Below are 23,332 nucleotides of genomic sequence, written 5' to 3'. Positions count from 1 at the left end.
AATTTTGATTTAAGCCCCTTCCCAGCTGGGATCAAAAAGGCAAAGGCTTTTTCTCAGACTTGATAGGCCATGTCCCAGAAAAGTAGTACATTAAACACTAACCTGTAGCTCCATAAAAAAACAGGACTGGTAGTTGTTTGCAAAAGCCTGAATTAGAGACTAGCGACTTGAGATAAGATAGGCAATCAGTTCTGACTCTGCCACTGCAGACTTCTGGTCTACTTGCAAGAGAAGACATGTCATCATTTCTCTTGACAGTCCCCAGGATTTCAGGGAGATTGCCTAGCAGTCACAAGAGAAAGGGGGAAATGAAAACAGGACTCTTAAGGAAGAATGAAGGACTTCAGGAGAGAAGGTCTTAGCTTTATTTTTAACAGACGGTCTACACCAGCTCTAAGGTTAGATATGGTTACATATGTCATCTCCATATCTTTGGGCAGGGAGACTGCAACACATCGATGTAACACAGATTTTGCTGTTGCAAGAGTCCCTTACATAAGGGTCACAGTGTTGGAAGAAGCCTGAACAGAAATGAAGGTCAGTTTATTTTCTGTACTATTCAGTAGTTACTTGAATAGCATCTGTTTTTTTAGTTACAATTTCTTCCTAATCTGCCTATGCCTCCTGTGCAATTATACTGTCCATCCTACCACTGGAAATGTATTTTCCTAGACACTTGATGTAGCAAAAATGTTGTGTACTATATTAAATCCACAGCTTCTGCCAGAAGAAAACAGATCACAAAGTAAATCTGTCAGCTGTACGTTGAACTTGGTATCCAAACAACAAAACAGTAGGGCTGACATGGTAGCTCCACAGGACTGATTTGCTAAGCAGGTTTTTGAGGCTTATATTAACCTCTCCGATGGACTGGCATCCCAGCAGAACCATGGAGAGCAAGTGCCAAATGTGAGCACTGGCACAGCTGTGGCAAGCTCTATCGCTTGATGGCTAGTGACACGGAGAATGAGAGGAGAGATGCTAGTCCATGAATAGTTGTAAGCTGAGGAAATGCTATATATTATTCCTTTTCTGCAGAACAAATTCATATATAAGCATGAGTCATTAAAGAAAGAATTGTTCCATGTTATTAGAGTTTCTTGAGAGCCTACAAAAATACTTCATGCCCACATCTAGTTATTAGAGATGATACCTTATTCCATTGCAGAGGAATAAATGTTTTAGGCAACTTAGGATCTTCTGGCACAGAATTTTCATTTGCCCAGTTGCTCTTGAGTGGTTGAGATGGTCACTGTTCTCAAAAACATGCATCTACTGTCAGACATACCCAGAGAAACACAATACTGCTCATCCATAGCCAGACCATTTCCTGGATTGGTACCAAAAACAACAGAAGAAAGCGGCTATGAATCACAAAAGGGTTTATTGGAGATGGGAGAAGGACTGCTGGAGGGACTTTCCCTGTTATGGTACACAGTCCCAGTCACACAGATCTCTACCTGGATGTGTGGCCCCTCATTTCCCAGCTGATACTTGGAAGCTGGAGACAACCACACTATCACTAAGTGCATCACTGCTTTCTCTCCTCAGTACTCATGCTACCAGGTGTATAGTTCTTACTAACTTGTAAATCTCCCTAGGCCAAGTCTGGGCTGCTTCTACCGGGTCTACTGATGTGGAGGCCCTAGCTGAGCTGTTTGCCACCAAACCCACTGCACCCATCCCCAGGCTTCTTAGTATCTTACTCAGCAATTGGTAATTGAATTAGAAATTATTCACAGGAGGGTTCTCCCTTCCTCCCCCTTATTCCTCAAATGAAACATCTCCTCTTGCTCTATGTTCTTTAATCCTGACACTATTCAGAATAGAAACATAGGAAGAAGGTTACTGTATCAGAGCCTCTTCCTTCTTTCCTGAAACAAATAAAAAGAGAAGTTCAAAGTCTCTTGCTTTTGGTCACAACCTTCAGGCCACTTCACCAGGAGGCATATGTGTATACACTTTTATTTTATATGGTCTTTCTTCTTCCTTCCCTCTAAGCAGTCCTCTAAAGACCACACAGTATGCAGCATTTGGAGCATATTTTTTTTTTCCCCTCTGGAGCTCATTCTAAAGTGCTTCCACAGATATTTTTCTTGCCTTGTGTTGTATTTCCTCTGTAAGCTTTAAAAGACTTGGCAACACAACTTCCCTGGCTGGTATAAATACAGCCATAGATATTTTTAAATCACAAAAGCAAACCTTCCTACTCCCCCTCCCTCCTCCCCCCTCCCCAAAACCCATATCATGCAAGCATCTCTCTCCTCCTTGTGATGGAAGTAATTTCATTATTTTAAAAGCACTTACGCAACCAACAGAAGCTACACCATGTGTGTGTGCATACACAAGCCTCCCCAGAAGTCAATACGATTGTGCCCTCTCCCTACTTTCTCCTTTCTGTGTTCTTTATCAATATCATAATTTTCTTTTACATTTAACTAGGTGCAGGTTAATATCTGCTGTGTCTATCTTAAACATGAGTTTCCAATGTATGATGTTGAACTCGAGCAGGTTGCTACCTTAGGTGGAAAAGGCACAGAGAATGCCCTTTTGATGACTTATACAAGTCTGGCTTCATCATGGAAGTTGCTTCCTTTTGACAGAGCAATGATCACTGGATTATCTCTACCCAGCCTTAGTCCCTGTGCAGTCTTGGGGATCTTCATTTATTGCAGTGATTTCACCCTACTCTGTAGCAAACTAACTGGAATGTCACTTCTTTCCAGTGTTTGGAAAAATGTTTGCTGATTTGGTTTGGGGCTCCCCCCCACCCCCCTTCAGTTAGAGAGCAATTATGCTTGCTGTTTCTTAGCTTTGAATTCAGCACTCTTCACATAACATTACTTCCTGCTAGAAGTATCTAAATTCTTGTCCTTGAATTACTTTTTATGAAATCCAGGTCTACTAATATACTTCCAGCTAGCAAAAGCAGTTATCCATGCCTCAGTGTTGTAAACAGTTGTACTTAATTGTACAGACTTATCAGGAATAGTTTGGCACGCAGAAAAGGGAACTGCAGTATTCAGCAATCCCACCTTTGCCTGGTGGGCTATAGGGAGGAAGAACTCTGCCGTTGTCCTTTTGTCTCCAGTTGTCAAAGTCCCCTAATCAAAACTCATGTCCCTGCAGAGCAGAAACATCTTCACATCCAGTGCCAATATTCAAAGAGGGTAAAGAAAAGCTCTGCACTGTGCGTCTTAGTGTCCAACAATACTTCAGCTTCTTCAGGCTAAGAAATCATAAAGATAGCCTGAAAACGCCAAAGATACAAAATTAAGATTGTTTTGGGATGTTAACATTTCTTGTCATTTATTTTTAACAGAGGGGATGTGTTTCTTTTAAGTGTACAGATTTCTCATGCAATTCCTGCTCTCAGGTGTGGTTGGAAAGAAGTTCCTGGAAGGGCTCTATAGAAGCCCCTATAACAAACCTCTTCTCCCTGCTTTGTCCTGTTTTGAAGTGCTGGACCAGGGCTCACATCCAGCCTCTGCATTGCATGGAGTGTGTGGACACCACTGATGGAGCTGAGTGATGCTTCTTCCAGAGCAAAGGCCTTTGGACATGTAATAGTTGCAGTAACCATAAGTGCGAGAGAAGATTCAGTGACACAGTGGTCGTTCAGCACACCTTAGCATACATGTTCCCCCTTCCCACCTCATTGTGCACTTTAGTGTCCACAAAATGTTGGCAGCTGCTCCCCAATGGGTCCTGTTGCACTCTGCTTTGCTGGCTTTAGGGTTTCTACTTCAACCAGCCCTCTCCAGTACTGGTGTTAATTGTCTACTTGTATCCCTGAGTTATTTGGGCTTCCTGTCTTCCTCCAGACAATTCTCCCACATCCACCAGCTGTGCTCGGTATTTCCAGATATTCAGCATGAGCTACCTTTAACACATCTGAGTCTCCCAGTCTCCAGGAGGAAGAGAATTCAGGGAGCAGTGCTCAGAGCAGAGAGGTGCTGGGCTCTCCAACATTAGACTTTTGACTACTTGAGGAAGGGTCATCCGCTTCAGGAGACCAAAACTCAAGTTTGATTATAAGCAGAGCCAGCACATAGCTGTGGCAATGAATCACGCACACTGGAGTGTGCTTTTCCACCAAATGCATGCAGCTTCCCTGGTGCAGGAAGAGCCATGGTTGTTGGAAGGCAAAGGAGACTAAGTCATTTAAGACTCTTTCCATGGTTCTGCTAACTTTTCTTGTTATCATTCAGCATGATTTCAAATAAGAATATTCAAATTTCAGGGGACACTACGGATTTTTTTTTTGCAAGAAGAGACAGAACAAAGTGTCTGTACACCTCTTCCATTTCTCAGTGCAAGATGGAAAGGTGGTAAGCACTTCTTACCCTCTCAAGGAAGAAAGATATTTCAGGGGATTGATGTCACTGCAGCCTTTAAGTATAATTTATTCAATTTCTTCACCTCAGCTTATTTTTACCTGACTCAAATTATGCTTTCCGTCATTAGAGGAGTGAATTCAGTATTCAGGTTATCTTATAAACATTACAGAAAACACCTACAGATCCTATAGTAACACCTTATTTTTCTCAACCCTTGCAGTCTCCAACAGTATTTCTTATACATTTGGTTTAATGTACAAGTAACACTAAAAATACAAGAATAAAGAGATGAGCAAATATTACAGAAAGGAATTGACAACATGAAACAAACTCCATTTGGACAAACATCAACAGAAGATCTGTGATTGGCCAGCAGAGGAAAAAGCCTGTTGTAGATACCAAAGAGCACAAAATTTTACCAAGACTTCCATAAAGGCAGTATGAATACTGTGCTACTCCCGTAAGACAAAATCCTTTGAGGAAAATGAGCAATACCGTGCTATTAACTCATTTTCCAGAGGAAGGCTTGGCAAAAGAAGACTAGCTGTAGAATAAATGTCAAGAAGAGTAAGAGCTGGGGAAGCAATGGCAAAACAAATATAAAGAACTGCCTCCAGATGTTCGGGCAGATCCTCTTTTCCTCAGACCAGAGTCATGGAGCAGAACTGCAGCTGCTCCTGTGTCTGCTCAAGATTTACATTAAAAATGAAAGCATCAACATTTGCCCGTCCCTCCTTCAGGGTGTGCTTGAGTCACCCAGGCTCCAGAAGAACATAATCTGCACGTGGGGGTTAACATGGTTGAATCAATCTGATCATGGATGAAAATTCAGCTGCTATCGATTGCCCGCTTACACTGATTGCCCTTCCCAGGTCAGAATGTAGACCCGTCCCATTGTTCAGTGAATACAGTATTCTGTTCACTACATCAATTACGCTGACCCCAGGGAGGTCCAAAAGCCTCCCTGCTCACCCATTTACAGTGACAGCTGTCATGCTAATGAATCCACATTGACATTATAATTAAACCATTACACAAAGTGAGGCTGCACTCTCAGCTGTACAGCAAGCACACACAAGGCCACTTTGGAGAGGTTAGCTATTAGAAATGCAGTATAATAAGATGTGGTATCCCCCAAGTTTTAGAAGATGAAAAATGCACTGGTGCAGGCAGAAGATGCAAGTTTAAAGAGGGATTAGAAAACAAGTACAGCCCTGGAAGAAGCGACTTTTGGTTTCATCTTTAGCATAGCTTTTACTCCAACGGTAGTTTCATGACATTAGCTTCCTGACAGGTCTCTTTTTGGACTAGAAGGAGCACCTCAGACCCATACGCAGCTCCAGAAGGAGACTCAGAAGCACAAAAATTCTCAAACCCTCTAAACTCACCGCACACCTGAGCTAGACCTCACACATCACAACCAGTTCAAAGAAAGAAATGAATGTATCAGTTGGGGCAAATGTATGTCAATTGTTTGGCCAGGATGAACTGGGAACCGCCAGGTACTGCAGTTGCATTCTGCTTGACAGAAAGGCTTTTCTTCACTGCGACTGCACCCAAGCCACAATCCTCCCTCAGTTCCCTTACATTCTGCATGCATATTCCCCTCCCTGCATCCTTTTCTTGTTTGGCTATTACTGACCAAAAGTCTTAGCAGCTTTTTTTTTTTTGTGTGTGTGTAATAGTAATGGATTGGGTAGGTAGAGACAACTTCACATAATTCAAAGAGCTGTTGTGCTTTGCAGACCTAAATGTAGGAGGTTGGAAAAGGCTGAAAGGGGACAATATTGATGTTTAAGAAAAAAAAAAAAGTTATTTTACTCTATTTCTGTGATTACTGATCTTCTCAAATAATATTTTACATTTATGTGGAAGCCTATTACATAAAAAGTTAGTAGTGACCAAAAGATTTTATTTTAAGGAAGTATAAAATACATGGTGCAATAGATTAACCTTACTCATCTAAATGCAGAGAGGGGCCTCCAACTATATTTATTTTATCAGAAGTTTCTCATTTGAATCTGAGGAGCAGAGGATTTAAAAACTGTGGTGTAGGGTTTTTTTTTTTGTTTGTTTGGTTTTGGTTTTGTTTGTCTTTAAATACTGTGTTTTCAAGTACAGGAATAAACTCTGGGATGTTATTGCATGTTGTTCTTTGGGAGCAAATCTTCGCATTTGAGTATTGAAAAGCAGTCAGTATAGTGCTATATCTCAGGCTTTCAGCTTTGGTAAATTTGAGGACAAGGCTGTCCTTCACCAGAAAGGATTACCTGAACTTATTTTGAGACCTTTGTGGTCAACCTAAAGTAATTTGGAAAGAGGAATCAATGAGTTTCTGGGACTATCTAGAGACTTCTGTGTCTATACTGAAGATGCTTAGCAGAATCCAGCTTCCACATAATCCAGCAGTTCACTGTAGCAGATGATTGAGTTCTGAAGACTTGACGTCTCTGTCCTGTCATGTCAAGTCACTAAAAGCTGCCTGAAATGCCCCCTGTTGGTTTCTACTGTTGATGAAGGTCATAAGGCTTCTGCATGTACCATGTTAAAGATGTTCCCTGCAAAGCAAAACCCATGACAAGTAGCCACAGTATTCCACACCATCCCTGACAGAAAAAGCTGTATTTATATTTTTAATTACTCTGTCAGAGAATAAATTCAAAATAGAACAAACATCTAACTAGAAATCTCTACTTTTACCTAGAATATTCAGATGTCCTGCAATAGATGGACATGTTCCAGAAAGACATATTTTCTCTATAGAAAGAGAGCAAAATTGAACACTTCTGATTGTTTGTGTTTAAAGTTATCTTCTCCAACTGACAGCCAACAGGTTTCTTTCTTCCCTTCAGTACCTCACTACAATAGATTACCCCATATGCTAGTGTAAAAATGAGAAAGGAATGGATGTGTAAAGGAGGATCACGGAGTTAAGTGTTCACAAGTTGGGAAGCACCAGAACCATGGCTACCCTGTGACCCTTGGATCAACCCATGGGTGCGAATACGTTACATCGTCTTTAGCTCTGTGCCCACTCAGGACACAGAATACATGCCCAGCTATGCAGCAGCCATGAATAGAACGTGACTAATTTCTTCTAGAACACAGGGAGGACTGAGGAAGCACACAGCGGGAATATCATGTGGCATCACACAATCTTCCACACATATGGATCAGAAGAGCTTAAAGTCTTAGATCCCTCATTATCATATTAAGCCAGTCCAAAGCAAACATTTAGTACTGGAAAGGGATATAACCTGACAAAGTTATGGGAACAACTGAGAGCTGGACCTTGGTCAAAAATTTCAGCAAAACGTTACACTTCTGGTCCTACTTATAATACTGCTACCGCATGAACAGAACAAGACCTTAGAATTTAATTTTATTTTTAAATCAGCACAGTTCCTGTGCTTCCCTAGGGCTATGCAAGTATACAGAAGCCCAAGGTTGCCTATAATCTATGTTGTGTTATTCTGGTTTCCTAAACTGTACTTTGAATGATGGAAGGCTGAAGCAGCTGATAACAATGCTAAATGGTGAGAGACCAAATATGCACCAGTAGCTCAGCTGAAATTGCGTAGCTGGCATAGAGCTGGGCTTGGGCTGAGAAACAGATGAAGTGTCCTGAGAGCATGTCAGACCTGGAGTCCTAGAAACAGAGTTTTCTTTGCAAAACATCTTTCTCTTGGGGGATGGGGCAGGGGGAAAGAGAGTGACTTCTAAAAGCTATGAACATTATGATTTTTATTGAAGCATTCAATTAATACATCAATAACTGAAGTGATACAAAACAGATCAAAGGTACACGCAATCCAATCAGCCTGCTCCTCTGTGGAAGGGGAAACTGCGCGTATGAAGAGGGCAATTGTTTCCACACTTGGTGCTACTTTGTTGTGCCCAGGGCATGTCCATCGATATCTTTTAGCAGGAATCTAGATTTTCTTTTTTTTTTTTCCAAGACCTGATATTTTTACAATAGGATTCTTCTCTTCCATGCTCTGCATCCTGTGTCTACATGAAAAAAGGCCCAGGAGCCTGGGTAGGTTCAGCTTTATTCTTTTGAAGTCATTCTTGCTTTCTCAGAGCTTGAATCAGGTGTCCCAGAGGCTCCTTTATAAAAACTTGTCTGCTGCAACATGGCAGCCCAGTGCAGCAGCATTATTTCTCAGTGCTAACTCATAATTTCAACGTTTGTATTTCACTGGTGTATCTACAGGAGTCGTGGGGTCTGTACTCTGGTGGGACAATCTGCTAGAAGCACACCAAATCCACAAGCACTGATAGACCAGAACATTAATGTTTTCAGCATCAGAACCTCTTTGCATATGGATAAAACTGAAAACATTTTTACCAAGCTAAGTATTTACAAGTACAGGAACACTGGCTAAGAAGAGTTTCCCTTTGCCTTGGTATATTTAGTAATTTGTGATGGTAGGAGAGACATGAGCGACCAAGACAACACAGAGTTTTGCTTGGGGATAGCTGGTCCCAGCTGAAGCAAAACAACTTGAACTGAGTTATAAGGAGGGAAGAGTTAATAGGACTCCAGGATAAGATACTCCAGCAAATAAATCCAAACACGAGTTTGTAGGCTTGCTTTTTCGTTCTTCATTTTTCAAGAACTAACATTATCCAAACACGGCATTTACGAATTCAGCATGTTTGCACAACATCTGAGGCCTCTGAGCACTTCTTCTGAACTACAACCAATAAACAATATTTGGATTTGGACATTCAGTCAAGACCGAGGCAGAGAAGAAGGCAAAGAAGTCAGTACGTTGAAAGCTTCATTTTTGCATTTCAATATTTTCCTCTATTCATCTGTGCCAGTCTTAACAATGAAGAAAGCTGCTTTTCAGTGCCCTGTCCCTTTTTACAAATGGGTCCCAAAGATCCTCACAGTGTAGTCCCCACTGCCTGAGATTTTACAAGATCCCCACAGCTCTTCAATTACCTTCTTTGGCCTGTCAGGACTCCAGCATCTCAAATTCAGTTAGCTGGTGTTTGGACCTCTGCCAAGGGCCAGCCTTTGCTCCTAATGACAGCCAGCTGAGGGGACACTGAGAGGGGCTGAATTCAATTTGCAGGCCCTCTAATCTGATTACGGGAGCAGGGTTTTTATTTTCTCCAAAGTTTGCAGTAACCAGGATGAATGATGGCCAAAGGATGAGCTGTCAACATCAACAAAGGCTTGGAGACAAAAGGAAAAAAATGAGGGGGTATAAAAAAATTTTTCTAAGAAGAGAAATGAGTCTGGTCTGATTGACAGCATAGCGAGCTGTTGAGTGAATTGTTCAGGTGACAATGTTGTGTTTGCAGAGTGTCACTCTGTGTGGGCTGTTAAAACAGGAATGGATCCAGCTACCAGGCAGATGTCAAACAAATTCCAAGGAGAGATTTTATTTTGTTTTTTTAAAATAGTTCCAGTGTCCAGCCTCAAATATTGCACTATTCTCCCATCCTAGTCTAAAATATGTAACACTTTCTCAGTTTTCTATTTCATTATATTCTATTACAACTATTCAGCTGCAACTAAAGCTTATTATATAGCCACACACTCTTCATTTTTCATTCTCACACATCTGAGGGATTTACCTTACTGAACGGACTTGAGCATCACTTGGCCAAAGGCAAAGTTTCTTCACAGTAAAGTGCTTTCCTCAAGCGTGCAAGTTTTATTTGCCTCACTTCATAATACAGTTATGACAAAGTCTAACACCACTCACTCATTGTGGTTTTCTTAATATTTGAAAACCTCTCTTTACATAGTTGCCCTCTCAGTTAATCTTTAATGACATTTTTTGTATCAGCAGGACATGAACATAGAGGAAGGCAGTAGAGCTATGGCATTCTGCAGGTTCTTCTCTTCCTCTTGCAATACCCTGAACGACGTGTTCAACACAGTTATGTTTTCCCCTACTAGCTCTGCACATATTTGTTTCTACTCACTTAAGACAGATCGTGATAACAATTATTTAAATAAAAACCCTCTCTGATAAACAGGCGGGGTTGGCCAACAATCCAGTACAAAAGGCTTCATAACACAACAGAAGAGATATTCATACACTCAGGATTCCCATTCATAAAGTTTGAGTTGTAGAATCCATCCCATAAACCAAAAGCAAAGTGAGCAGATTTGGAAAAAGATGCCATGGGGAGAACCCTGGTTCCAGATCTAACTTTGTAGTGCCACAGTTTCCTTGACTTAGATATCTGAGTGGCATCAGTATGAGTCACAGCCCTAGAAACAACATGACGACCATAGCTATTCAAGGCAATCCCTGAGAAGGCCACATTTTTCACAAAGAACTACTGAAACTTGCAGCCATAAATGTAAGAGTCTACCAGCCCCTCAGAGAACCCTCAAGACAATATATTGTTTAGAAAAATACCCAGCTCAGATAGCATGTAACACAACATTTTCTAATTACCCTGTAATACCTACCAAAGAAAGTCACTTTCTCATCCTGTGAGCACATCAACTGGCAGAGGAATAAGCAGCATGAACAGATAACTTCGGATATCAGACTTGACCAAAGGACTTGAGGAGAGAGCCTGGAGGAGAATCAGGGTAGGACTCAAGACATGACCAACACAGCTGTCTCATCCAAGAGCAGAAAGAGAGGTATGGGCTTTGCGATGACCAAGCAGGGGCTGGTCATGTCCCAGGACCTACACGCCAGTCACAGTTTAAAGGGAGCCAAACATCCTGCTGGCGAGCAACACTGTCATCTTGCGAAGGGGCACAAAGCAGTTCCATCATTGCCTTACCAGTTGAAGACCTGAAACTGGGGGACTTGCATAAAAATATCTTAGAAACAGGTTCCAAAAAGAAAAAAACTGAAAACCTAAGGAATGCATAACATTGAGAAGAGACTGCTGCTGAAACCACAAAGCAGCAGAGAGAATTAAAACAAAAAGAGCAATAATTCTCCTCCTGTTTTCCCATAGACAATGTCAGAAGGTGTGCATAGGCTGCCCTTCTAGCAGGATGCTCATTTTGCCAGCAGTTTAGACTCACTTGTCATCCTGAAGTGTTTCTGGTCACTCACCTTAGGTAAGACTTCGTAATTTGGTGATGGAGACCTGGTGAGTAGGTATCTCTTAGCCACGTGCAGAGCTCTAAGGTCTCCTGTGCTTGGGAGTGGAGGCTTCGCATTTGGGAAGCAGCTTGTTGTCTTGTCAAGGATATTCTTTCTGCGTCTGTCTAAGTTTGAAGCCTCTGCAAAAATAAATTAGTGTTCACAAATGCCAGCTGGAACCTATTAGCTTGTCTGCAGAGATCCGCAGTGGTCCCTTGCTCTAACCTCCCTCAGTTCTTGCGTTCAACCGGATTAGGCTGTCTCCACAGAACATCCCAGGGCTAAAGGGCCAAGCAAAATGTTTCTTGCAATCATTCTTCCTGTAGTCTTTTCTCCTGTCTTTCTGGGGCCTCTATGGAGCCAGACAGGAGAGCTGACAGCAGGGAAGATGCCTGTACTGTGCCCTCCACTTCTCTTGTTAATGCTCTGGCAGAGAATAATGAGAGCAGCCTGACAAAGGTGCAGAAGGGTGAATAAGAAGAGAAGAGGAAGGAGAGGGGAAGACAAAGCTCAGATGAATGAGGAAAGTGCACAGGAAAGGAGACACAAGACAGACATGAGCAGCTGAGGACACATAAGGCAGACACAAGCAGCAGCTGTGAGGAACAATTTTGGAACAGAAGGGGGAAAAGGAAGACACACTGGCCTGCTACAGCCTGCAGTCAGCACCCGAAAGTATTGCCATTCCTCCCCTGTTAGGATGCCTGAGAACATCTTGCTGCCCTTAGCAGACTACTAGCAATAATAGAGCTCTCATGTCTTATACCTAATGAGCTCAGCTACTACAAGAACCATTGCACAGACTTATAGATCCTCCTCCTGTTGTGGGGAGCAGGTGGGGATGTTAGTGCAATGGTACATGATCACATTTACTAATCTCAAAATGCTTTAAATGCTATATGGGTATAAAATTACAACTCAGATGATATGTTGGTGGAAAGGAAAGGCTGCAAAGGTAAATACCCTGATGTTAGAAAATGGCAGAATTATTCACTCATGTTTATGATAAATCATAGAATAGTTTGGGTTAGAAGGGACCAAAAATGACCCATGCTTACTCAAATCTGAAAAAATCATAATGTTTTCAAGAGAGCAATATCCTTTATGTCAAGAACAGTATTATAGAATGGCAAAATAGGGAATCTCTTTTATGGCTTGCTGAGGTCTTCTGATCTAAGCCTCATGACAGCCTGTGCAATGAAACTGTCACCTGTGCTTGTTCATTGCTTTACACTTACGTTGAGAATAAAATGCCCAGTAATGGATGCCTTGCCTTTGTGTTGGCATCCATCCATTCAAAAACTTGAAACAAATTACAGAACAGTATCAGCCCACCAGTGATGCTGCAAGTTGGATACCAAGTGGTCATTCCATATTCTAGATCTACCTTTGGAGTCTAATAAGACTACAAAAAGCCAAGCCAGCTCCCCCAGATAATGAGTGCAGATAGAAAAGGCAAAAGCACTGAACATCCAAAAAAGCCTATGGATGACAAAATTTTAAAAGATGCTGCATACATTTACATCTTGTTTGAGGCCATTAATGCAGTTACACTATGGGAACATTTGGCCCATTATTCATAATAACCAGAAGATGAAGAAGAGTAACACACTTAATTGAAACCCTTGTCAAAATGAAAAATTAATTATCCTCCAAAGATTCTCTGTCAAACTGTCGCTTTCTATTTGCTACACAGGGACAATATCAGCAAAATAGCTCTGCAAGTCCTCACTACCAGCAAGTATATTATATTATGTACAAGTAACAAATGCAGAAGCAGCCAAGTCAGGACTTTTGCGATGAGGAACATTTTCATTAGAAAATACCTACTCCAAAACCAAACCCGATTTAGCAGGGTATGGGAAAAACACCAAGCATTGCAGTTTGAGCGTGGCTATCTGTACTCAAGAAGGAAGTTTCTGAGAGGCAGAAAGGGTCATCGCAGAGCTACAAGACAATCCCACAGCCCAGGCACTCTCCCAGCCAGCAAAAAACCTCAGCTCTGCTTCGAGCAGAGCAACAAAAATCTGTGCTGAAAGGAAGGACCGTGAGGTCGTTGGCTTTTTTTGATTCCTGCTGCCTCTGTGAACAGTCCAGACACCCTCCAGGGGAACAGAGAGCAAGAAGAGGGACTTTCACATCTCAGGAACTACTGAAGGATGAAAGAATAATTTTGTGTTCATCCCTTTTCGTAACTGGGAAAGCAACAGCAGCCTAGGCAGGGCTTCCACCCATCTAATTCCATGATCCCTTTTCCACAAGGATGGATGAGGAAAACTAAACAGAGCACTTTGATAAGAGGCACCAATGACTCAAGACGGTGGCTATCTGCCCAAACTCAACCAGAAATATTCATTCAGTTTCTAAGTCTTCCTAGAGCAAAGGCCTTAAGTTTCCAGTCGCCCAGGTATTTGCTTTCCGCCCTGCCAAGCGCTATTCCCGAGACAGAAAGAGAGAGAGTGAAGTCCCAAGAGCCTGTTAAAGGCCTCAGTCTACCCAACCTAGAGCATAGCTAGAGTGGAGAAAGACCCCTGGCTTTTTTCACTTGCGCCACATTATCACAGAAAGGTGGATTAGAAGTTATCTCAGCTCTGCTTTCTTTCAGAGCTCCTTGGCAACACAGCCACCAAGATATAAATATGCACACACAAAAATTTGCAGCAGGCATGTGTGCACGCACACACATAAGCCAACAGGCAAAAGTATTCCAAGGCATGGGACAAATAAGATCAGGAAGGCACAGGACTTCAGAAATTCTGGGAAGAGGAAGAAAATTAGGGTGTTTTTTCTATTTCTTTTTTTTTATCCTCTTAAAAAAAAAAAAAAGTCACTTTGGAAAATAAAAGAACTTCACAGCTGTCCTACCTACTACACAAATTGCAAGGTGCTAGCCATGGCTTCATGCCTGCATCATATAAACTATGATTTAAATAAAGAAGACTTAATTCTGACTGAAGTAAGGCTGACAAAGGACCAGCTTAGCCAAAGTACTCAACACTACATTGAGTAAGGGGTGTATACAAGAGGGCTCCCTTTTCCTGAAGGTAGTAGGCAAGTAGCATTTAACAGTCCATTTACCACTTTTCTACATCTTTGGTGGCCATTAGCACTTGCACCCAGGTTAAAACCAAAGAGCACAACACATTGATATTACCGTTTGTGTTCAGCTATGAACAGACACACATGCAATACATTTTAGGTGTCCTGCACAAGAGATGGACCAACATGCCACTGTTGCTCATTACACTAATACCCAAAAGTGGCAAACAACCTCACCACACTAAGTCTCTGCACGCAGCAAGTGGCAGCTCTCACCTCAGTGTTTAATACCCCAGAGTCCTGAAATCTTTGCTCAGCAAAGGCCAAGAGGAAAGCTGGTCACCACAACCTTTTTAAAACTTTGCTTTTCTCCTGACTAGCTCTGGGTAGAGAGGACCCTCCCCTCTCTTTGGGTGGGAGTTTTCCCACAGGTGATGGATGTTGATGCAATCAGACACCTGGAACAGATGCTCTTCTTTCTGCATCAGGTGATACATGCATTTGGCATGGCTTTTCAGTGTCTCCTGGATCATAATTCTTGTCTCCAGACACACGGGAATCTCTGTCTGTTCTCTAATAGGCAGCACAGGGTTGGGAGAGGGAGCAATCATGTCAAGAAAGCTGTGGTGGGAAGGTCTTTGGGCTTGTGCAAGCTCTTCCCTCACGGCCGTCAGGAAAGGATTGTTTATCAGCTGCTCCTATATCTCTTTCTGGTTTTATGTGTGTGCAAACTGTTTACATATTGAATGTTGTGCAATAAGATTAAGAAATATTTATTCTGTGATGTCTATATTAACCATTTTTACAACAACAGCAAAGTTAAATTTCATCCAGGCTCTGGAAACTCTTTTGTGAATCAGCTTTATTATTGTGAACAATGTTTCTGAAGTCCATGTGGCTCCTGTGGTCTTTAAGGAGAGCACAAACATGAGAGTTTGCAGTGGAACATAGGAGTCCTGCAAGTGGAAAACATTCATCAGGAAACTGAGGCTACAGGAGGGCAGAAAGCTCAAAAATCTTGCTGATTTTTGTTTATTGACAGGGCTTTTTAAAGAGGGAAGAATCAAACAGAACCGGATTTATTGTGAAGCACTCTCTTGACCCATTACTTAAAAATATGTTTAAAAAAGTCACACAATTTCCTTGCTTTATGATTTTTTTTCTTTCTACAACCTTAGAAATCTTCATTATTTACATTCATTTCAAGGTTTGAACCTAGTATCTGAATCCAAGTATCAATACTGACTGTGAATTCAATACGACAGAGGGCAAGGCTTTGGGAAGAAGTCATTACAGTTTTCTTCTCAGCTTTCCTGCCCATGCAGCCATGCCAGGGTCTTATATATCTACTCCTGGGTGGTTTTTGGGCATTCTTTCAGACCATCATCCATCTCTTCTGAGAAACCTCATGAACTGCCATTTCCAAATGTTATTACTATCCTTTCACATGCCTCTTCCTGATCCTGCTGGTCCCCAGGGTCTCAGTCAACATCTGTCTGGGTGAGCTGCTCTGCAGTTCCTTTTGGATTGTTTCATAGGAGCTGATATCCTGCAGAGCAGACACTTCACCATGAAAGAACATCAGACTCTTCCCGTAATGTGATTCTTCATTAGTGAATTGTTGTATTGCAGTCCTTTTATGTTTAATCTCCCCAGTTAGTTCAAATAATGAATTTACTGCCAGGAAAGTTTACAAAAGCAGATGATTTTAAATAAATACTTATTAAGTAAGTAGTCACTAAGTGCACTAAAAACCTGTATGTGCTCACCCCAGCAGGCAAAGAGCTATGCAGGGGGGTGGCTGTGGCCACAGCTACTATTTCTGCGCTGGACAAGTGGAAGAAGGGATCCTAGCTCTGGGAAATCCCCCATTGTTATTTGGAGGTGCTCTGCTTTAGTCCCAGCTACTTTTTGGTATCAGTATCCAGGCATTTGCAAAGAGCTATAAGTAGTTCATTCCTAGGAGAACTGCAGGTTAGATATTACCTGTGTACATTACCTGTCAATTTAAATCTCATCTTCCTTAAAACTCTCACAGAAACCAGAATATATTCACACAACCATCTACAAAGGAAGAATGATTTGGATAAACCAGCAATTACTGACAAAGTAGTGCATTTTATTTCTATGTTTTGTTCACAGAGATTGGAGGTAAGCCATATTTAATGGCGTTCTTTCTTTACAAATCTGGCTTGCATGACAATGAATTCTTTCAGGAAATATTTTTTGATCAGTTAAACAGTTCCTCTTCCAAAAGCTCCGAAGTTACTTGGTATTTTGAAAGATGTTCATTCCATAGTATTGATGGCATGCTCACCTTTCTGCAGGTTTACATTCTGATTATTTTCTTTTTATCTAGAAAAGCAGATAATTATGTAAATTTGTAATGTTATGTTTTAACAAGGAGGTTGACACTTCTGGTTTAAACATCTTCTTTGAAGAGTTAAAGCATTTTCTCTTCAAGGAATAGGAATTAATACCTTGAGATTTATTTCAAGAAAAAAAAAGAACAGAACAAAATGAAATACAAAAAAGTTATTTTTCTTACTTCTTTACTCTTGTCTGGTAGGCTAATGCCTAAGAAGGTAAGGGAAAGAAGAACTTTCCAGAGTCTAAGTCGTCTTACTTTTCCTGTAGGGCTAAAGAGAAGAAAAACAAAAAAAAGAAAAGTTCTGAATGGGGATTTTTCTAATGCAAACTCCTACTTTTCCAGTAAGGTCTACTGGGTCTAGTTCAGAGTAGAGTGCCTATAACTTATTATGGTGTTGAGTATTAAGCATCTCCACTGATGTCCCAGCACGTGGCTTTCAATGTGTGGCAAGACCTCCCTAGTCACTGGAGGAAGTCTGAATGTCTTACAACACTTACAGAGTTGATATGTTCTTTTCAACTATAATTAACTTTTTTTCTGAGACACTTTTAGAAGTATATTTTAAAAATCATTGTGCAATTCAGAGCTCTGAGGCCTTGACCTTACAAAGCACTCCATGGGAGAGGACGTAGAGTCACCCAATACCTTGGTGGGACAGCTGGGTGCTTCAGACGGGACCCACTCAGGTATCTGTGCCTATGAGCAAGATACAGGACACAGTGCTTATGTCTTGTGTCTAGGTCTAGAAAGATGAGTGTGGATTCAGAAGCAACTCAAAACCTATCTCAGTAATACCATGGCTTTTAAGGGTAGCCCTTAACTTGTGGATTTACTTGATTTTTATTGACATTCTAATGCCAAAAACATTAGGAAACCTACTTGCTGTCTCCCCTAAGTGCTCCTCCCAGCCTTGGAGGAAAGGTCAAGGTTATTATCCCTTGTAATCGATCATGAGGAATTTTCAGACATTCAGAAATGACAATTTGGTAATTTTTTTTGTGCCACCCTCAGCCCTGCAACTGTGTATTTTTTTTTTTAGGCAAGGACAGCAAATAAACCCATTAGTTCAAGTACCTGCCACCTGAGTCAGGAAAGCTGCATCCTTCTATGTAGAAACCTACATATATATATACATACATAAGAGAGAGGGGGTGAGACAATTTCTCAGTGGCTCTCAGAAGAAAGCTCTTTCGTGATGAAATTCTTACTTAAGAAAAGCTCCTAAATCAATTGCTCCCAGGCGAGGCGGGGAGGAGAGAGGATGAGGGGGGCTGCATTTTCTTCTCTCAGCAATTTTCCATTGCCATCCCCTCCTCCTTCCACTTCCCATCATCATGTTGCAGACAGCACCCAGGGCCAAAAAAAGAGCTGGCCTCATGGTGCAGCACCTCAGGGTGCTTGGCGGGCTGTAAGGGCCTCGGCTGGTGATGCCAAAACACATAGTGCTGGTCCCTTTCCACCACATTTCCTTCCAGCGAGGCGAGAGCAAGGCTCCCATATCAGTTTAGCATACCAGAGACTTAGAAGGGCTTACCAAGCTGCTCTGTTTAGGGGATAAAAGATGGGAGCTTGGCAGGAATAAACATGTCACTCGGGGAGCCTGCTCCATGGGGCCTGATTTCCCTCTCGCGTCGGCTCGCTGCTGGCGCAGCTCCCCAGATGCCTCAGCACTAATCCTGATTTATGCTGAGTTTTGGTGGGTGTGGGACCAGTCCCTGTGTAGCCCCTCCAGGCACTCTTCTCCCTCTCTCCTGGGCATTCGCTGGTGCTCAGGAGGAGGAAAAATGTGTCCTCCTCATGCTGGTAGGAACAAAATGCATAGTTTAAGCAGATTTCTAGCTTCTTGGGTGGGGGCACATGGCTTCACACGTGTTTGTGAAGCATAATTTAATGCTGCTGGGACTTCCCCTGAGGTTAGGTTAGCAAAATCAATCATGATTTTGAAGCATGGCTGGCTAGAAACATCTACAGGCCATGCTCATTGGTGAGTGGACACCCGGCACTTTCTGCTGGTGAGGTGGCTCACGGAGGCCACACTGTCCTTGAGATGCACACTGTCTTGTGAAGCAAGAAGACTGCTCACATACCTTCCTGATGGGAGTATTGGGAGAACGAGGTCATTTATTTATGGCAGATCTGAGATGGTCATAGGAGAGACAACAGAGCATTGAGCTTTCTCTTAGGGATATATTTGCTTTCAATTGCTAACTTCCCATTTACAAACAGAAGTATGGCACTGATGTTTTAATGGTTTTTTGCACTGCTTTTAGCTGTCTAGTCTTTCTCTAAAGAGAAGAGTAGGGGGAAAAATTCCCAAGACTTCACAAAGGGTCTTAGTAGGCTTCCCAAACACGTCTGCTCAACAAGACCAGCAGCCCTTCACCACCAGCCCGAGGTATCTGGGTGCACAGAAACACTTCATCCTGCCATCTCCATCACACGATGCAGAGAGCAGCATCTCCCCCAGATCTCAATGGAAAGTCCACCAAGGGCAAAGCCCTTCAGGAGGTTTTTTTGGAGGGAAATTATCGCTCTCCCCCTTCCCTGTCTCTTCCCTCTGCTCAGTCATGGCAGCGTGATTCGACTTGAGCCCTGCACCCCCCAAGAAACTGCAAGGTCCCTCGCAGATGTTTGGTAACACATCAACAGCACGGCCCAACACAATGTCATGAAATTCCCCCCCAATCTCCCTCAGACATTACCTAATTGATAAAGTGGCCGCCCCGCGCCGCAGCAGCTCCCTCCCCAGCTCGTGCGACACAGCCGGGCTCTGTTCCCTTTCGCCATGACATCATGCCGGCACTCGCTGCCTATGCATCATGCTGCCTGCAAGCTTCCTCTTCCACCCCAGATAAACACAGCTGAGACAAACTCCCTCAGCAATACAAGGAAAAAAAACCGAACAACCACACAAATACAAAAAGCCCCAACATTCTGCAGCTCCTGCCGCAGGCCCTCTTTCCTGCCCAGGTTGCAAGTGAGAGCTGCTGGCTGGGTGTTTGGATGTGGAGCCCATCTGCGGTCGCCTCTAGCCTCCCACTGTTTGCTGGCAAAATCTAAAAAGGGAAAAGGCTCAAACATACCAAGGTTTCTGCTATAACTTCCAGACACAAATACCAAAGGTAGTCTTGCTTATATGAGTAGGCACAAGTCAGCAGCGTTTCCACGGGGTCAAGTATTCAACCAAATGAGACCGTTGGGCTCAAGCTGGTAAAAATCTGGTGTAAATTTGTTGGCGGGGCTATAGCTAAGTTTGCAATAGGTTTGGTTTGCTATGTACTCCACCTAATGCAGAATTGGAGAACAAGGTTGCGCACAGAGAAAAATGTGTGCAGGCAGGTTTATCAGCAAAAAAAGCCATTTTCTTATTTTCTTGTTAGTAGCTTTTGATTTGAGATTGCCTCCCAACATTGCCCCCCTCAATATATAGTTTACAATATCTTTTTTAGTGTAATCTCCCCCACAATTTGAAAGCTGAATTCAGTTATCCTTCACTGTCTAGTCTATATATCTGTCATGAAAAAGATAGCTGTGAATTTCCTGTCATCCATATCCATAACGGGTCTTAGAAAAGTTTTCACACAAATGTAATTACTGAAACTTGCAATTATGCACCGACAAAAATTATCTATAAAACCCCTGGAATTTAGCAAATAAGGTCAGAAAAAAATTGGTCCAAATATCTCAAAGTTTTCTTTTCTAAAGGATGTATTTTACAAAAGGAATTTTAGTTTCCAAAATTTGGATTTCAATTTGAAATGCAATATTGTTTCAAAATAACACTTCTTCAGTTATAAAAGAATCCCCATATAATCATGCAATATAACCCAAAGTATGTGTATTTGCACATGTGCACACACATACACACACATATAATCATGCAGAGAGAGACACAGAGAAAGTAGGAGAGAACCCATGAAGAAAATTAGCTTCTTTGTATTTAAGTCAAAGCTAAGCCCAAACAATTTTTTCTTCTGGTTTCTTAGTTCAGGTATCAAAAACCAAACAAATAAAAAAATAAATTAAAAAAAAAGTCAACCATTCACTCCTAATGCTTACACACAATATCCTTTACTTCCTACCCCACCAAAAAACTCACAGTGAACTTCCAGGCTCTGAGGTCTAAATCTGTATCTACGAAACACAGGAAATAGTACATTTTTGAGCCTAAAAGCAAAAACAAGAGTAACAGAGGTTCTTTTCTGTTAATGCTGATCATGTAATTGGCGTCCAAACATTAATTAGAAACATTAATTGCCACACACTTCATACAAGGTGCTGTGGGGTTTTGTGGGATGTTTAATGAAGTGGTTGCTCAGCTGCTGTAACATTCCTTATCCCTCAGTTTCTCTGGATGCAGAGAGCAAAGCAGTTCTGTGTCCAGGACTGGGCTGCCACAGCATTTCTCTCGCCTCCTCACAAGACTGAGAACCAGAGCTCGGGTTTGAGCTGCTGTAGGCAAACTAGCAACACATATGCAACTAACAATGTCGTTCTCATTAATTAATCCTTTCTAGCTAGAGGAAAATGCTTAGCTAGAGATATGGGTTGCTCCAAGCAGGACCCACTCACCCTCAGCCATGCCCACTGGGATACAGAAGCCAGCCCAAAAGGCTGTGAAACCCCCCAAAAATGGAAGCACCGCAAGGAAAAGCACCACATCTGCTTCCATCCTAAATCCCTTGGCATAATCCTCTCCCACTGCAGGAACTCAGGACAGATGAGATAGATCCAAACAAGATTTTATTTCCCTCCTCTCTCTCTCACTCAAGGAGAACATGGCCATAACTCCACCGAGAATAAACAACCCCACAGCTAATCTTCCCACTCCTCAGGACGGTTTGTTGAAATTAGTGAAAGGATGCAGACTTTGCGCAGGCTGCTTGATAAGAGTTATAAGCACTGGTTTGTTATTATTAAAGAGAGGGAGCATAACTTCACTGTATCCAATGATTTTAAACCACAACATTCTCCCGCACAGCTATCTCCCTACCTACTCTATTTACATTAAATAGATGCCTGAGTAATTGTAGGGATGTGCATATGGAGAGAAAATAAATGGTTTCCAAGGGGAGGGTGATTTTTCTATTGTACACATTTTTTGAGGATGTGGCAATATGAACCACAAAATAAAGAATGAGAACACCACCAGAACTCAAAAAATCCCAACAAACAGTAGAGCCTGGAGGTATGAGCAACTTACTTTCCTTGAAATATCAACACAGATGCCAATGAGAAAATACAGATATTGGCTAGCAACCTGCTTCTAGGATTACCCAAGCTTGCATGCCGAGCTTCATGTAATGAATAGTATGGGTAATTTCATCCTGGTCCTTCTCAGGTGCCTCTGACGCTAAAATCAGGCTGCTGGTTTGATAGTTTAACTCAAATACTAGCTTAAAAGTAACACCAGTAGCAACCAGTAGAGTACCACTAGTGCTGCTTTAGGAGTGAGAAATCAATGTCTGTTCAGGCAGGTGCCCTATTGCACCCCTTTGCACCCCACTGCCTACCAATGCTAGTGGTGGGTGTTGAGTATGCAAGAACTGGCTTGGTCCTTTTTCTGCAGCTGTCTGCAGGGTGAGACAGGTGACACGTGTTTAGGCTGCAGCTGCTCTGGAGCAGACAGAAAGACCATTCCTCTATTTTGTATCACCCCAAGCACCACAGGATCCCTGCCCTAGGCTCCTCGGAGCTGCGCTAACAGAGATAACGGGCTGTCGTCATCTCTGTCGGCTAGAATAGACCTAAGTGGAAAAATCCTTTGGCTAACATTGATCTGGCACTTGCTGAATATGCAGGGAAGGTAGAAAGTTGGAGGGCAATGACTAACAATGGGGGAAGATAATAGCAGGATTTTCCGTATCTGATTTCACAGGCTCTTGTTGGCTTTTTTCTTTCCCATTGGCTTGTCAGTGGTTTTACTACGTTTATTTATACCCTGAAGAAACAACTCTACTGCTGCCATTTGCTCTTTGACCAAACAGCACCTAAAAAGGAACTTTGTGCTGTTGTTAAAATTTTTGCTGAATTAAGCACCAATTCATTACAACAGCTTTATTAGCTATGGCTATGTGTTTGGAGATAACTTTGGGCATAGATAATTCCAATTTAGTTTTAGGCAAATTCAATACCAGTTGTAATTTCAGTACAGTTGAAGTTATGAAGATCACTGTGTAACATCTAAGTGTGAAAACAACATAACAAAATTAAGTTTTAAGAAAACATACTGGAATGGCAAAGAACTTGCAGTGAGAAATCAAGCAGAAGCATGTCTACCTTCAGAATCCAAAGTTTATAGTTAATGTAGTGTCTGTAAATCTGTAATGGCTGTTATTCTTTGAAACATATAAAATTATGGAAAAATACATATCATTCTGTCCAGCAGACCATTTGCAAAAATATTGCTCTGTAGACCTTGTAGCAACACATTTCTGTGTGTTTTCTGCTGGTACAGCAGTATGGGAGCTGGGCAGCAAACGCTGCACACCTCACTGCAC

At 42.0% G+C, this 23,332-nt stretch overlaps 1 long non-coding RNA gene across 5 annotated transcripts in view; it reads right to left on the bottom strand.

Annotated features, from left to right (window-relative positions):
* Positions 1-8,151: 8,151 nt before the first annotated feature.
* LOC139827252 (uncharacterized) overlaps positions 8,152-23,332 on the bottom strand; it is a 71,562-nt gene continuing 56,381 nt past the window's right edge. For 4 of the 5 annotated variants that reach the window (XR_011737689.1, XR_011737687.1, XR_011737688.1 and 1 more), the window contains 2 exons: positions 11,393-11,562; positions 8,152-10,895 (listed from right to left, as the gene is read on the bottom strand). This is a non-coding gene — a long non-coding RNA (uncharacterized lncRNA). The remainder of the gene's footprint in view (positions 10,896-11,392; positions 11,563-23,332) is intronic. The other variant, XR_011737690.1, reaches the window with a different exon arrangement.

This window comes from Patagioenas fasciata, chromosome 2 (genome assembly GCF_037038585.1).
Source record: "Patagioenas fasciata isolate bPatFas1 chromosome 2, bPatFas1.hap1, whole genome shotgun sequence".
Lineage (NCBI taxonomy): Eukaryota > Metazoa > Chordata > Aves > Columbiformes > Columbidae > Patagioenas > Patagioenas fasciata.
Note: the sequence above shows the minus strand (reverse complement) of the source record. Positions and strands in the feature narration are given on the sequence as shown.